The 15,102-nt window shown below is 40.3% G+C and overlaps 1 protein-coding gene across 4 annotated transcripts in view; it reads right to left on the bottom strand.

Moving 5' to 3' along the window:
- Positions 1-15,102, bottom strand: part of NTRK3 (neurotrophic receptor tyrosine kinase 3) — a 572,243-nt gene that overhangs the window by 253,614 nt on the left and 303,527 nt on the right. The window lies entirely within an intron of this gene.

Here is a 15,102-nt window from a genome sequence, read left to right as displayed (position 1 = left end):
TTTTAGTTCTACCAGCTATACCCCTATTTATGCTGTATTTTATCAACACACCCTGTACGTTACCTTGTAATTTGTTTTTTGTTTGCTATGTAGGGCACTGCGGACACTTTGTGGCGCCTTAAAAATAAACAAACTACTACATTTTGGGTTTGAGTTACTCAGTTGGATGATGCCTGTCTGATGATGTTAATAGTTTTTTCCACCACGACAATGCACCATCCGGAATTGTTGCAGTCAAATTGCATGAATTGCGCTATGAATTGTTGCCGCATCCCCCGTACTCACCCTACTTGGCACCCTGCTACTTCTTTCTGTTCCCTTACTTGAAAAATGTGGCTTGCAGGAAAAAAAACTATTAATAACGCAATTCATGAAATTTGGCAGCAACAATTCCAGATAAGGGAGCTGGTGTATTGTCTTGGTGGAAAAAAAAACGACATGTGGTGCAGATGCACACTCCATATTATTAAGGGACCCACCAGAAATGAGGTTACCGTGAAGCTGGTTGGTGGGCAAATATTTCTTGGCCAATGAATATACCAAGAACCTCTATTATTGATTGATTTTTATTAATAATATGGAGTGTGCATCTGCACTACATGTCTTTCTTTGCAGAACTACAAGTCCCAGCATGATAGCACCTCATGTAAATCGGGTGTGCATCCTAAGATCCCCCCCCCCATAAGGAAAAAAAAACGAACCTATGAATCAAGCTATGAAATTTGGAATGGCGCTGTTTGAAAGATGGTAGTACACAATAGTAATACCAACTTTCCTCAGCAACGCCACCTGTCTTCAAACACAGGTACTTATTGATCCACCCTCTTACTTTGTGTGGCTTTAAGAGTATCTGGGAGACAATGGGGTAATTATAATAGGTTAGAAGTTGCAGGCACTACAGAGTGCTTAGAAGTTGCTGGCTATTACATTCATCCAAGTAACTATGAAAAATACAGCAAACGAGGTTTTTAATATTTAAAGTGATAATCACCAGGCCAGACTGAGGTAATTATTAGTGTAGACTATAACTAAACTATTGATACAGATGAAGGAGCGCCTCTCTCCTTGCCGGTGGCTGGTGATAGAATCGCCAACTACCAGCAGCTGGAAGGGGACACGCGCATAAGACGCTCACACGTCCCCCCGCTCCCCTGTCACTGCCTGCACCCCGCCAACCCCTCAGCCCTGCCTGTCTCCCTGAAGCAGAGATGGGCAGGGTTTCCGCTCCCCACCGCCAAGTGACTGGGACGCGCGTGCGTATGAGACTCTCACGCTTCCCAGTAAGATGGAGCCTTAGCGGGGGAAATCTGGCTTTATTTTTGTGTTATTTTAGATTCATAGCATAAACTATTTAAAATAATAGTAGTAATAAAATACTACTACTACTACTACTAATAAAATAATAATAATAATAATAATAATAATAATAATAATAATAGGTATTAGTGACTGGTATTATAAGCCTATTACTTTTCCTCTTGAATATTACATTATTAGTGTAACAGATCACCTGTCACCTACTGCTAATTCCAACAATAGTAATTGATGCAATGAAAACAAAATCAAGATGAAGATTCTGACAGTAGTACTCCACCAGGAGCCATTGTGGTGTCCGTAATCTCTGGGTTAAATAAACAACAATATCTCCAGACAGCACAGGTGCTAAATAGCTGACAAGGGGCTCCTAACGAGAGACAGACGGGCCGGCTCATTAAATACTGCAGGTGTCACAGCAATCATGTTGTTACACCATATTTTCAGCTGTATAGTACAAATTACAGGCACATAAACAACAACAGCAACAGAAGATTAATAACCAGCACCTCACACTTACAAAACTGCTGAAACAAATGTTTTGGGTTTCACTTGATAGAAGCGTAAAGATAATTTATTCTGTAATTGTTCCATTGTATTATATGACCTCCCTGCTAACTGACTCCATCATTTAGCTGAGGTAAGGTAGCGAGTAATCCTTATAGTCATGGTGAACTGAAGACATGACGTTTAAATTAACTGTCAGGACGGCGTCCCCTGCAGTCAGTTACGTTTATTGTGTGAAATACCACATATTAAACCAGAGGATATTTATAGAACAAGCCTGGTCATAACCAAACACTTCCAAGACATCAGTAGTTGTAGAGAATTCTAAAAATATAGTATACAATTCAGTGGCGTAAGTTCGTTCCAGTTGCCCGGAGGCAAGATATATATTTTTGCCCCCCCCACACACACATACAACCCTATATAACCTTATATATATATTTCTGTTTAGATAGATAGATATATAGATAGATAGATAGATAGATAGATAGATAGATAGATAACACATACATATTTCAGATCTCAGCCACAGAAGCAATATTGTTGGCTTTTAAATAACTGATTTAAACTTCCAGGGGAGGAGAGGTGCCCCCTTGGGAGCAGGAGGCCGGCGGCAGATGACTCCTGACTCCATTGCCTCCCAAAGTTCTGCCTCTGATACAATTCACACATAATACAACGCATAGACTGTATTATTAATACATTGCTTTTTAAAGCAGCATTAACCATCTGAAAATAAATTGATAAAATCATTGTTTTTATTAAGTTCATCTAACTACTGTATATATGTCTGTCTCCTTTCCCTTTAGAAGACAAAATGGAAAGATGGTTTATTACTACTGACCAATTGCTTACTGTATATCACTGTAATAATAATGTATAAAGATTCCAGAAGCAACATTAGGATACTATTAGCATAAATGGGAGGGATTCGGTAACACCAGCCAATCACCATTATTATTTGCACCCAGCACTACTACTTTGTATTCACAGTTTAAAAGAGATGTCACTTCCCATATATCATAGGGATAAATGGCTTCCAAATTAGGCATTGTACACAAATAAATGCTCTATCATGTGATGTCAGACTACACTTGTATGCAAGCATTACATTATAATAGCCACTTTATAAAAATAATACTACAGAGGGATGTTTGTGGGAATAAAAGGTCAGATTTATTTATAATTGTTTAAATGGTACTGGGGGAAAGAAGACAGATAAATGATGGTGGAAAATAAAGAATGACCCCGCTTATTACCATGTGCTTACTAACTCCACTAAGGATCAACGGCCAGCCCACCACCATAACTCAGGTATGCAATTCACATCTCAATGACACTAAAAGTTCTAAAGGTGAACAAACAATCCAATCTCTTAACAATTATCCTTCAAATCCAGAACACTCCTGGCCAAACAATATTATACACATACACATAATGATTGAGTAAACCAGTGGTGAGGCAACAGGGGTAAATTACCCCAAATGGGGTGAAAAAAAATTCCTGGGGAAAATGGACGGTCGTGCTGCTGAGGTACTGTTGGGCGTCCATATGAATCTATATACATGCACATACAATGTACCATGTACCACACGCAGCCATACATGGTAGTCATCATCATCATCAATGGCTGCCAGGCTGTGTATCGTACTAGCAGGATATATCCTCAATTTCTTGGGGTACAGTTTGTATTACAATTATGATCTGCTTCCTTTCAAATCAAGGGGGTAACGTCGGCATATCTAAGTATATTTGGGGTAAAAGGTAAAAAAGTTCCCTGACCCCTGAGTAAATAATCAGACGTTTGCGTAAATAATCCCCCGCGAGATGCCTGGTACCTTCCCGGGCAGCAGGATTACATGTGATACATTGCATGCAGTCCTTTTAACATGTGATGTATTGCTTGCGACCCCTGTTACCCGCCACCTGGAGGGGGTCTGAGTCGGAGGTCAGACCTGCATGTCATACACATCTGATTGCTCGGCTCAATTCGTAGGAAATAGGTGAAATCGGCCAAAATCGTTGTTGTGGATGCTGTAGTGTTTGAGGGTCTTTAGATGGCTTTTTTATTAATGACTGCAAATCATATAACACATCATTGGCACATTGTTCATCATGACTCGGCATGGAACGATGTGTGCTAAATTGTGTATGACAGGTCGTTTATCTTTCCACCTGATGCAGTGATGATTGAGCTAGTTGAACGATGCACGCATTGGATCATTATCATACCCACACACAGTAAGTTTTTAAACAATTGGTCGTTCTAATCAGTCAAAAACGGCCATATCTTTTAGAAATCTCACCGTTTGTGGGCACCTTAACAGGACTGGTGCCACAGCTGACCTCAGTAGGGTTAAATCAGCCTAATCAGCATAGTATATGGGAGGACGCATAAATCGTATAAAGGTACTGTAGATAGCAACTGTTACCATTCTTTCCCTCCACACATGAAGCCAACACAAAAACTATAGGCTCCCTTCTATTGGCTCTTTATGCTGACTTCATATCTAATCACAGTTTAGGTTGATTTTTATAGCAGAAGTCCAATCATTGACAACAGAGAAGAATTTGAGTGAGGAGAGATTCCCAGATCCTTTAGAAACTTTACCCAAACCCAAGATTCATTCTGAAATCACTGTACATTTAAAAAATTACAGTTAAGACTTTTTTAACATAGGACAAAGATAAAATTACTTGTGATTAACAGAAGCTCATCAAACCACTGTAAAAAATGTATTATACTGGAAATCCAACACAAAATCAGCATCAAAGAAGCACCTGTACAGTACATGGCAAAATAACTTTTTATTATTATTTTATATGGTAATAGTTTTGATTTACATCATTTACATTACAAATTAACACCCGGTAATCAAATTTTGTCAGAACATAAATGCATGTCACAAGAATAACCTCTACTGTGCACTATCACCGAGATAATATAATATATTTTGGTAATGTTTAATATTAATGAATCTGATGTTACTAGAAATGTTCTTTATAAAACATGCATAGTTACATTATGTAACCACAGTATAATTAGTGTTTTATTCCGAGGACATGGTAAATCTCTGCATAAGCAAAAGAAAGAACAATGATCGCTGTAGGTAGTGATTTGTAAGCTAGATGCATCCACCCACACTTCTCGGAGGGGGGGGGGGGTAGTGCAATTATTTCTTGGGACCATCCTCGGCTCTAAGCCTTGGAGTGTATGTAGCAATGACTTGAAGGGGCAAGCAGTTTCACATGTGGCTGCAGGGGTGCTACTGTACATGTTGGGGCACTGCATGGTATTACAATTACTGGATGAGTGACTTCATGTCTCTCATTCAGTGTGCTCCAGGCAACCTCTGAGGCTCATCTAATAGTAGTGCAGGCTCTGGCTACAGATTAATCTATCCTCATCCATTTCAAACCAGAGTACAGATTGACAGCAAGTGATCAAAGTGTATCATGCGAAATCATGGAATCCTTTGAGACTCATGATGGGAGGGTGAAAGTTGAACGTAGGCCTCTTCTCATGAAGTTCTCCTATAATAAATGGAATTATTTAAAGTACACCTGAGTGAAGGAAGCAGCTATTTGAACCATTATTTATGTACATTCAGACTATCAATTATTCTTTAATATGTGTGTGTGTGTTTGTGTGTGTGTGTTTGTGTGTATGTATGCTATACTGTGTATGATATGGTCTCTCAACTTCTGTTTTCTTAAGATGGCCATACACTGCTTTGACTTCTCGAAGCAGTTTATTGGCATCCGATCCCCTTGAGCCGTCCGGTCATTGCATGTGGTCCATGTGCATGTAACGTATTTCTTGCAATCCCCTTTCCCCACTGCAGGGAGGGGGGCCAAGTCAGAGATCATATGTGCAGCACATATCTCCAGCTCCGACACGATGTGCACGGAACCACGCATTGGATTGGATGTCAACACAGGTCCGATTTGGCCACTTTCCAACCAATCTGCCGGGATCTGATGAAAACGGGCCAAATCAGACCTGTGTGTGAGCACCTTTACAAATTTATCATTGAGGCCTAGGAGGTCATTCTAGTTGACACACAAAGCTTTAAAATTAACAGCTTTGCACGTCATTTTTAGGCACCACCCACTGCCCGCATGAATGCCCCCTCTGCATACCAAATATCCTCGCACGCATGCTTATGGATGTTTAGCATAAACATTCATTTGCAGCCTTGGTGCGGGGACAAAATCAATTGACCATTGAATGATTTTGCTGGCGCTCGCAGATGTAAGACACCTCTCTGGTGTACAGGAAGCAGGCGGGCAGCTGAATTCCGCTGGCATTAGCTGCCCGCCCCCTGCACCCGTGTCACCGGATCATTTACACTGGACACCCAGCATTTCCATGGGGATGCCCATGAAACGCTGGGCATTCCCATGTGTGCAGCCCCTCGCCGCTGCTCCACACCCCCGCCCACAGTGCTAGGTGCGAACAGGACGACGAACAAGCAGTATGCCGCGCCCACTCACACCAAGCGGCTGCACATACACATAAATGTATATACGCATGTGCAGTAGCTCACCATCACATGATTAGAATCACCCCCTAGTGCAGGGGTTTCCAATCTTTTTTGACTCACGGCACCCTAGAGTATCAGAATCTTTCCACGGCACCCCTAGGCCCCCCAAAAAATATATATAATATATTTAATTAAGAAGATTGTGTTTATATGTGCTTATCAGGGTCAGTTATGAGGGTAAAGGGCTGGATTTGATTCTGATTGTACACAAATTTTATGATTGGCAGCCACCAGCACTGGATTTGTCCATAAATAATTGATCATAAATTATTTGAATTGGTCCTAGGCCACCAACCCACGGCACCCCTGTAAGTGTCCCGAGGCACCCCAGGGAGCCACGGCACACAGTTTGGGAACCACTGCCCTAGTGTCTTCTGCAATGAAGCTGCAGTCACATTTAAGTGAACATGAAACAGCAAACCACAGTACACAGCTAAAGTGGACAGATCTGAATTTGTAGACTATGTTTATATTCATTGTATCACACCAGGATAAATTAATTCCATGGTTATCATTTCGTCAGGTGAAAAATGAGCATTTAGAGGGTTGCAATATACAGCGCTAGGTCAAGATGGGTGTAGGGTGATGTGTTTACTGAAGACTTGGGGTGTAAGATTGAATTTCTCATGACAAGTTGTAAGTTATAGATCCATTCTGTAATAAGAACCACTGATGCAAAAAACTCCTCGGAACATCTATCAATCTAATCTGTCCTATACAACAGCCAATAATTAAACAGCGCTGCAAAATCTTAAGTCAAGTATGAAAAAAAACAGAGTTCGGTCATTACTTATGTGTTTCTGTCCACAAATGATCTTCTTCTTCCTTAGCAATGGCATGCCAAGCTGCTGAAGGTGATAGCAGGAACTGGCGGGAACACAATTTGGAAGGAGATGTATAAGCCAATAAAGCAGACAAAGTGCAAAGCAATTCCAGAGTTATGTGAAAATCCAGCAAATGTTTTCATGGGATTACATTACCACCCATTAACCACTTGCTGCTGTAGAGCTCTGCCATGCCCTTTATAGCTGTATTATAAAAAGATTATGGCAGGCTTTGGAATTCTGTATAAACCCAATAAAATATGAGTCCTGACTGGTCAGAAATGGTGAAGGCTTCAGAGACAGCAATAAACGATGCCATTAACCGAATATTATTTATTATTTATTTATTAACAGTTTCTTATATAGCGCATACATATTACGCAGCGCTTTACAGATAATATTTGAACATTCACATCAGTCCCTGCCCCACTGGAGCTTACAATCTATATTCCCTACAACATGTACACGCACACACAGACATTCTAGGGTTAATTTTTTGTTGGGAGCCAATTAACCTATCTGTATATTTTTGGATTGTGGGAAGAAATCGGAGAACCCAGAGTAAACCCACGCAAGCACGGGGATAATATACAAACTCCGCACAGTTAGAGCCATGGTGGGGATCGAACCCATGACCTCAGCGCTGTGAGGCAGTAATGCTAACCATTACACCAACCGTACTGCCCGAATATTATCCAATTAATAAACTCTGATATTTACAGTGAACATTGTTTCACTCCAATATAATGCAAAACATATATAAGTAGTGCCTTGGGTAATAAATAATATATGAATACGGCTGCTTTAATAGAACAATTGCTGAAATCATTTGAAAATGTTCTGACAACTAAAATAACGTAATAGAAACCCTGCTTTTTTCTGTTGGTTAGACCTGTTGTTCTGGAAAACACAACTTTCATATACAGTTGGTTCTTGACATTTTGAAAAATCAGGTTTCAAACTTGTGTCATAATGTGCAATTTAAAATGAGTCATATTTCCAAACAGCAAATGAAATAACAAAAAAAATAATTTAGCAAAACTGCAGTTCCGTAAAAAAAAAAAAGTACTTCGTTCTTGCCGTAGCAGTGATTGGAATTCACCATTCCTGTCAGATTGTGATATCTAAACAAGATACCCGTTACAAGGTGCAACTGTGGTCAAGTAATTGCACACGACTGAAGGAGATTATGATGTAAATTACCTGTGGTTATCTCCTGTAAAATACTGTAGGTGCAAGGGACTGATATACTCCTGTCAGACTTTGCAGCTGCGAACACTACCCCCGCATTGCCCATAATAAGTAGACTTGAGGCTATATTTGAAAATTAAAATCATACAACATAATGATCTAAAGCACAAATCAATACAAGCTCCAAATTCCATTTTCAGTATACACTTATCAGTGATGCTTAAATCAGGTGTTTGGGATTCAGCAAACAGCTGGTTCCAGTGTCAGATTGAGAGCCCTCTGGATTTGCCTCAATGGCTCTGTAATTAATCAAGCATATCTCTGCTGGAGGCTTGTTTTATTCCAAATACACTACTCAGAGGGGACTCCTGGCACATCTGCCCAAACCTTATTTTACATGTATGTAACACAAAAAGATGTTTTAAATCTAATTATCGCTTATACACACAAGCAGGCAATGCACACATAAATGCAGTCTTGATGTCAATGACAGTGACATACTCTGAATCTTCAAACATGCACACACAGGGAAGACCATCACTGACATACTATAAGTACATTACTAATCTAAGCTACAGGCAGCGATGAATCAAAGCATTCTCCCCAAAGCAGTCGCATCTATTCCATAGTGTTTTCATATGAAAAATGAAAGTGTTATATATCATTACTATTTTTCTACCTTCTCAAATGCATTTGTATCCAAGTCTGTTAATACGTCTTGTTTTATTAATAATTGTTCACAATTATAAAGTGCTGATGAGTATACCAGTGCAATATATATAGGAGTTAATTATAAGAATTCGGCGCAGACACAGGCAGCGGCACTCCTAGGATTTTTTAAAGGTGCTTTTATAAATGAAACAACGTTTCGGGGTTAATAATAATATATAATTTTCATGTGATTCTGCCACTGTTCTATATATAATTTAATTTAAATTGCGCACAGTGGGGACGTGCACTAATGGTGGATGGAAGCGAGAAAATGTTGTATGCAGTGGGATAAATATATTGAAGCATCTGTTGTTGACAAAAGGCATGGGGGATTTACTAAGCCTCCTACAAGACATTTGGTCCAAAAATGTAATGGACACAACACTCATTTTCTATTTGTTTACCCCAAATGCTAATATGATTATTTGCAAGCAATACTATTATTTTGTTTACTGCCTGATGGTTGAAATCCAGTATTTTACATGTTCAGTTTATCTCGTGTTTACCCTGATATTAATAGAACACAAAAGGAGCTAGAACCATGCTAGAAATAGTGGTTTATGGTCCTAATTCAGAGATGAAAACAATGTCAATTGCAGAATTAGTGGAGCAACTATTTCTACGGCACAAGAACTGAAGCAATACCCAACAGGCGTCCACACAACGGATTTATTCGCAAAGCAGGTGACAGGTATTTAGTGTTTGGGGAAAGTAACAGGGGTGGCTACAAAAACATAGGACCTTTTACTGAGCCTGCCATGGTTAGCCCCTGCTTTAAATAACGTTAGTACCACGTCGACAAACCCTGACGGACAATGTATTATGGACAATTTAGTAGCTATGCTTTCAACATTGACAATGTCGTAAATTTCAATTTACGACATTGTCAATGTTGAAAGCATAACTACTTCCTTTTAGTAGATTTTATGCAGCTTTCATGCATTGAGCTTTTACCAGTACAATCTATTGGACTGGGAGCTGACTTATGCATGAGAAATAGGTTGTTACACCTTATACACAATGGCTAAGGTCGATAGGGTTGGAAGGTCAACACAAAAGGTCCCTAATGTTGACATAGTTGACATGAACACCATCTAAGTGTACAGCTGAGCTCACCGTGCTTTGGGCACACTATTATATTCTCCCTCCATGCCCTAGTGGATGGTAGGGTATGAAATACCGCCTATCGGCACATGTCTGCTAAAAAAATCCCATGAAAAACTCATGTCAACCTTTTGACTGTTGACCTTCCCATTGTCAACCTAATGTTTGTGTCGACCTTCCAACTATGTTTACCTTAGCAAAGTCAACCTATTTCAGGTATCAATCTAAGCCCTTTCGACCTTCAGTAGTCGTCCCAATGTATATCGACCTAGTGACTATATCCTCCATGTTAATAGTGACATGCACATGCAAAAATCTACAGCGCCGCAGAGAGGAGTGGCCCATAGAGAGAAGTCTGAGAATGGATCCTCTGCCCTCTTAAACCACTCTCTCTCCCATACTCACAGGCACAACTGAGCTAATCAATTAGCACTATTGTGGAGAAGGCTCTTGCTTGATTACAGCCTTTGTAAAGTGAGCAAAGGCACAATCGAGATCTGCAATTTGGACTGTAATAGAAAAAAAACGTGTGCTTAAATTAAGACGGTCTCCAAACAAAGTAGAATTTCCTGCATTATGAACGATCCCCCTTAGGAGCTGGTTGGTCTCTGACCCTTCCTCGTGGTATTTACACTCACTGGAAACTGCAACCTTTTTTGCCCTGAAGTTCCTCCAGACTTTCATATAAGATTTTAAAGCTGCCAATAAGGTTGAAGCATTATCATCAGTAAATAAAGGGGAAAATGAAAGGGAAATGAACCAGGGCACCTCTATGGGGCAAATATTAACAATCGCTTTGAAGAAAGGTGTCTCCAAGAAACATTAGTGTCTATAAAATTTTGCTATGGGATCTAAATGTAAAGTAAAATGTTAACCGCTATCAGGCATTGCTCCTTCAATGAGTGTTAATTAAAGTTATTGCAAAGGTTTGTTTGTTCCAGATCAATATGCATCTGTTTCACTAATGTCATTAAATGGTCATACTTCACTTTTAAATTCAACCCAATAAGCTGGATATACTATATACTATATATGTTAGGGAACCATAGCTTGTATTTATAGTAACCTATACTATAAGATATTCAGCTTTGTTCAACTCCCAACAAGGTCAAGTGAAAAATTCCTTAGCGTAAAATGCAGGAGAATTTCAATGTTCCTTTTCTTTCCGTGGAAAAAGTTGCACTGCTGATCAATAACGCTGATCGAATAGTAATTCCCACAGCTTTGTGGATTAATGTACTGACATCTTTTTTGTTGAAACTGATCTCAGCCTCATATTTACAGTATTTCATTTATACAAATATTAGCATTGGCGTAGAGTAAAATAAGGTATATTAATGTAGTCAAAAGTGATCTCTATAATGTGAACCGTATATATATCTCACAATGTACATATTTTTCAAGCACTTTGAAGTGGACTTGTTCTTGCATTCGTATATGTATTAAACACACCTGTACAATGACTTCTCACACCATTTACAGGACCATTAAAATGTGTTACAATAACACTATTTGTTACTGTACTGTATATCTTAGCAGACATTCTCAATACAAAATGTCAGAGTTTCGTCATCACTGTTGCACCTTCTAAAGCCATCCTTCCGGTACTGGGAGTGCATGCACAGTCTTGAAAGTGTTAAAGTAAGCAAATTAGGGAGATGGACACTCGACTAGACCAATAAGGAGACACAGAGGGTGATTCTGGTTGATGCGCTCCTAGCTAATTCCCCAGGAGTGCAATGCTTTCAATCTGCGCATGCGCATTTCTGCACATGTGCGTTTCATGGGTGTCCCCATAAAAAGGCTGGGGATTCTCATGTTAATGCCCCGATGACGCGGGTGCCGGGGGCAGGCAGATGTCAGCTGACCGCCCTGTCCTCTTACAGGACACATGCAAAACTAAGACACCTGAGAATGTCTTAGTTTTGTACTTACTACCTCATTCGATGGTCGTGTCACCCAACAGGATGCAAATCAATGTTTATACAAAACATCCATTCGCAGTCATGTGGGCGAATTCACCCTGCGAAAGGGGGTGGATTGCAAAGCGAGCGGTGGGCAGGCTTAAAGAGACACGCAGCTCTGCAAACTTTGCAGTGCTGCATGTCAACCACAATAAGGTCCATAAAATCCTGCTATCTGTATGTGCAGTTATCAGCTGCCCTTTCCTTATTTTATACAGAGTGGAGGTGGCTGGACCTTTGAGATTCATACCTATTATACTAAACTAGTAATGCAGACCATTGGGGCAGTTCCAAGCTCACGTTCTGTTCAGGATCGCTCTTAATGATCTGCGGGGAGAGAGGGCTGGTGGTGGTCACCGGGTGTTCTCTGCAGGGAGGGAGGGCTGGTGGTGGTCGCGGGGTGTTCTCTGCAGGGAGGGAGGGCTGGTGGTGGTCACCGGGTGTTCTCTGCAGGGAGGGAGGGCTGGTGGTGGTCGCGGGGTGTTCTCTGCAGGGAGGGAGGGCTGGTGGTGGTCGTGGGGTGTTCTCTGTGGGGAGGGAGGGCTGGGTGTGGTCACCGGGCCATTCTCTGTGGGGAGGGAGGGCTGGTGGTGGTTTGGGGCGAAAAAAGCATTTTATGGGCATCCCCATGGCTAAGCAGATGGTCTGATTCCTGCTAGAAGAGGCATGCAAGGGGATGTGTTCTCGTACACAATCACTTGCATGGTACTGAGGATATTTGGCGGCGGAAGGGCAGGGATTCAACCGGGTCGCATTTCAGGTGCTCGGTAAGCAGCGATGATCGCAATTTATGGAGCCAACCTGAATTAGGGCCAATGTTTCAGTCCCTTCCTTCTGGCTTATCTGCATTTATTGGATGTCAGTGCATTTATATTTGAACATATACATATATACTATTCCAATGTGCAGCACAATAAATGTCCTAAAACACTGTAATGCAGTCAGCATAATATTGGCGATACAAACGCCCTCTGACTCTCATTAATAATTGAATGCATAAGTGATGCTTTAATGAGCAGTATTTTAGTAGGAAATGTGAATGCTTATATTAATGAAGGATAAGGTCTATGGTGTCAGTAGTCTGTTTTAAACTGGCTACTCTGCGTTTTTTCATGGACACATATACTACTGTAAAAGAAGGCAGCGTTGAAAAAATAGGGAAGTATCCTTGCTGGGCATAGGCAAACGAGTTTGTGTGTGGGAGGGGTTCTGGATGACCTGAACCACCCGACCCACACCCCCACATATACACACACAGATCTATCCAGTGGCTCTAATTATGGCCACAATATTAATAGTATACTATACACTATGACTGCTAGAGCTGCCGCAATCATGATGCATTTAAATTGATTGAGGGGGTTATTCTGGTTCACTCGCAAAGGCGAATTTCTTCTCAAATGGACAACACCATGTGCACTGCAGGAAGGGCAGATGTAAGTGCAGAGAGAGTTGGTTTAGGGTGGAGTATTACTTTAAAGTGAGATCTATACTGCAATGTGAATATAAAGCAGTCATTATTTTTTCCTGCACAGAAACAAAATAACTCACCCAAATCTAATTCTCTCTGCACATGTTACATCTGCCCCCCCCCCCCCCGCAGTGCACATGGTTTTGTCCAGTGATAAGGAATTTGCCTTTGCACGTGAACCAGAATAACCCCCTGAGTGGAGTTGCTGCAGTGCTAAATCAAGAGAGCAGACCAGAGAGCAGCTACCAGGAGGAAAAGACAGGAGCTTTACCATGAGGTAGAAGAATGGAATCTTAGAAATTTCTGTACTGGTTATTATGGTTGTGTATTTATTTGTATTTATTTGAGATTTTATTTCTTGACCACTTATACTGTTTATATTAATTAAATATATTTTCTACAACCTATACTATAGATCATCTATAGTATTAATTAATAATACTGTACAGATAATAGTCACTTCAGACTGACTTTTATCTGTGAGCGGGTAAAAAAATAATTTGATAGTAGGTAACCATTGAATGATTTTTTGCCCGTGCGGCCGCATGCGAATGGATGTGTAAGCATACATATCCATTCGCATTTGTAGGTATGGACACTCGGTTGGCAAACGGGGGTGGGCGTTCACTCCCCCAGCGGGCAGCATTTACCTGCTTGCTGCGTAGCGAATGAATATTGCGTAAACCAGAATGCAAGTAAATGTGTTAACCAGTCAAATATTTTGCAGTTAGTAAATGATACTATTTGAAATCCGAAGCCACACAAACTTTGCAGATCTGGATCGAATAGTGTCCCACTTCGGATCTTCCCCGAGTTTGAAATTTGGATTTAAAATCTGAATTTCAGGTTTTGGATTGAAAAAAAAGACATGATTTTAGCAGTTTTTATCCATTTTCAAGAAATTCCTATGAAGTAGTTCAGATTTAAAATCTGAATTCGGAACCCAAAACATTTGAAGGTAGCTTATCAAAACCAAAACACAATAATGAACCAAAACAGGAGACTCTGTGCACACCTCTGATACTTACAGTAGTACAGTATGACTTTTGGATACATAAAAGATTGCAGGGGGAAATTTACAAAATTTTCTTAAAACGAAAAGGTGATGTTGTCCATAGCAACCAATCATTTTCTTAGTTGCAATAGAGAAATGATAGACAGCAGCTGATTGGTTGCTTTTGGTGACATCACCTCTTTTCATTTTTAGAAGCTTTATTAAAAGTATGCCTTACAATGTGTTGACAGGATATACCCACAGCTTGTTTCAAAACTAGCATTTTATAGAACACTGACTTCTGTTTTAAAAATGAAAGGGTTACTGTGTAAACGAATCAGGACACATTCCCCTTGCCTACACAGAACAGGCCTTGCTGTCTCCATGCTCTGCTGCACTGATCTTTAGTGTTGCTAAGGAGTAAATGAAGACAGAGAGAATAGGCATTTTTCATAAAAATACAATTTACAATTAT

This window comes from Crinia signifera, chromosome 4, assembly GCF_055691185.1.
Source record: "Crinia signifera chromosome 4, ASM5569118v1, whole genome shotgun sequence".
NCBI lineage: Eukaryota > Metazoa > Chordata > Amphibia > Anura > Myobatrachidae > Crinia > Crinia signifera.
This window is presented reverse-complemented; position numbering and strand designations above follow the sequence as displayed.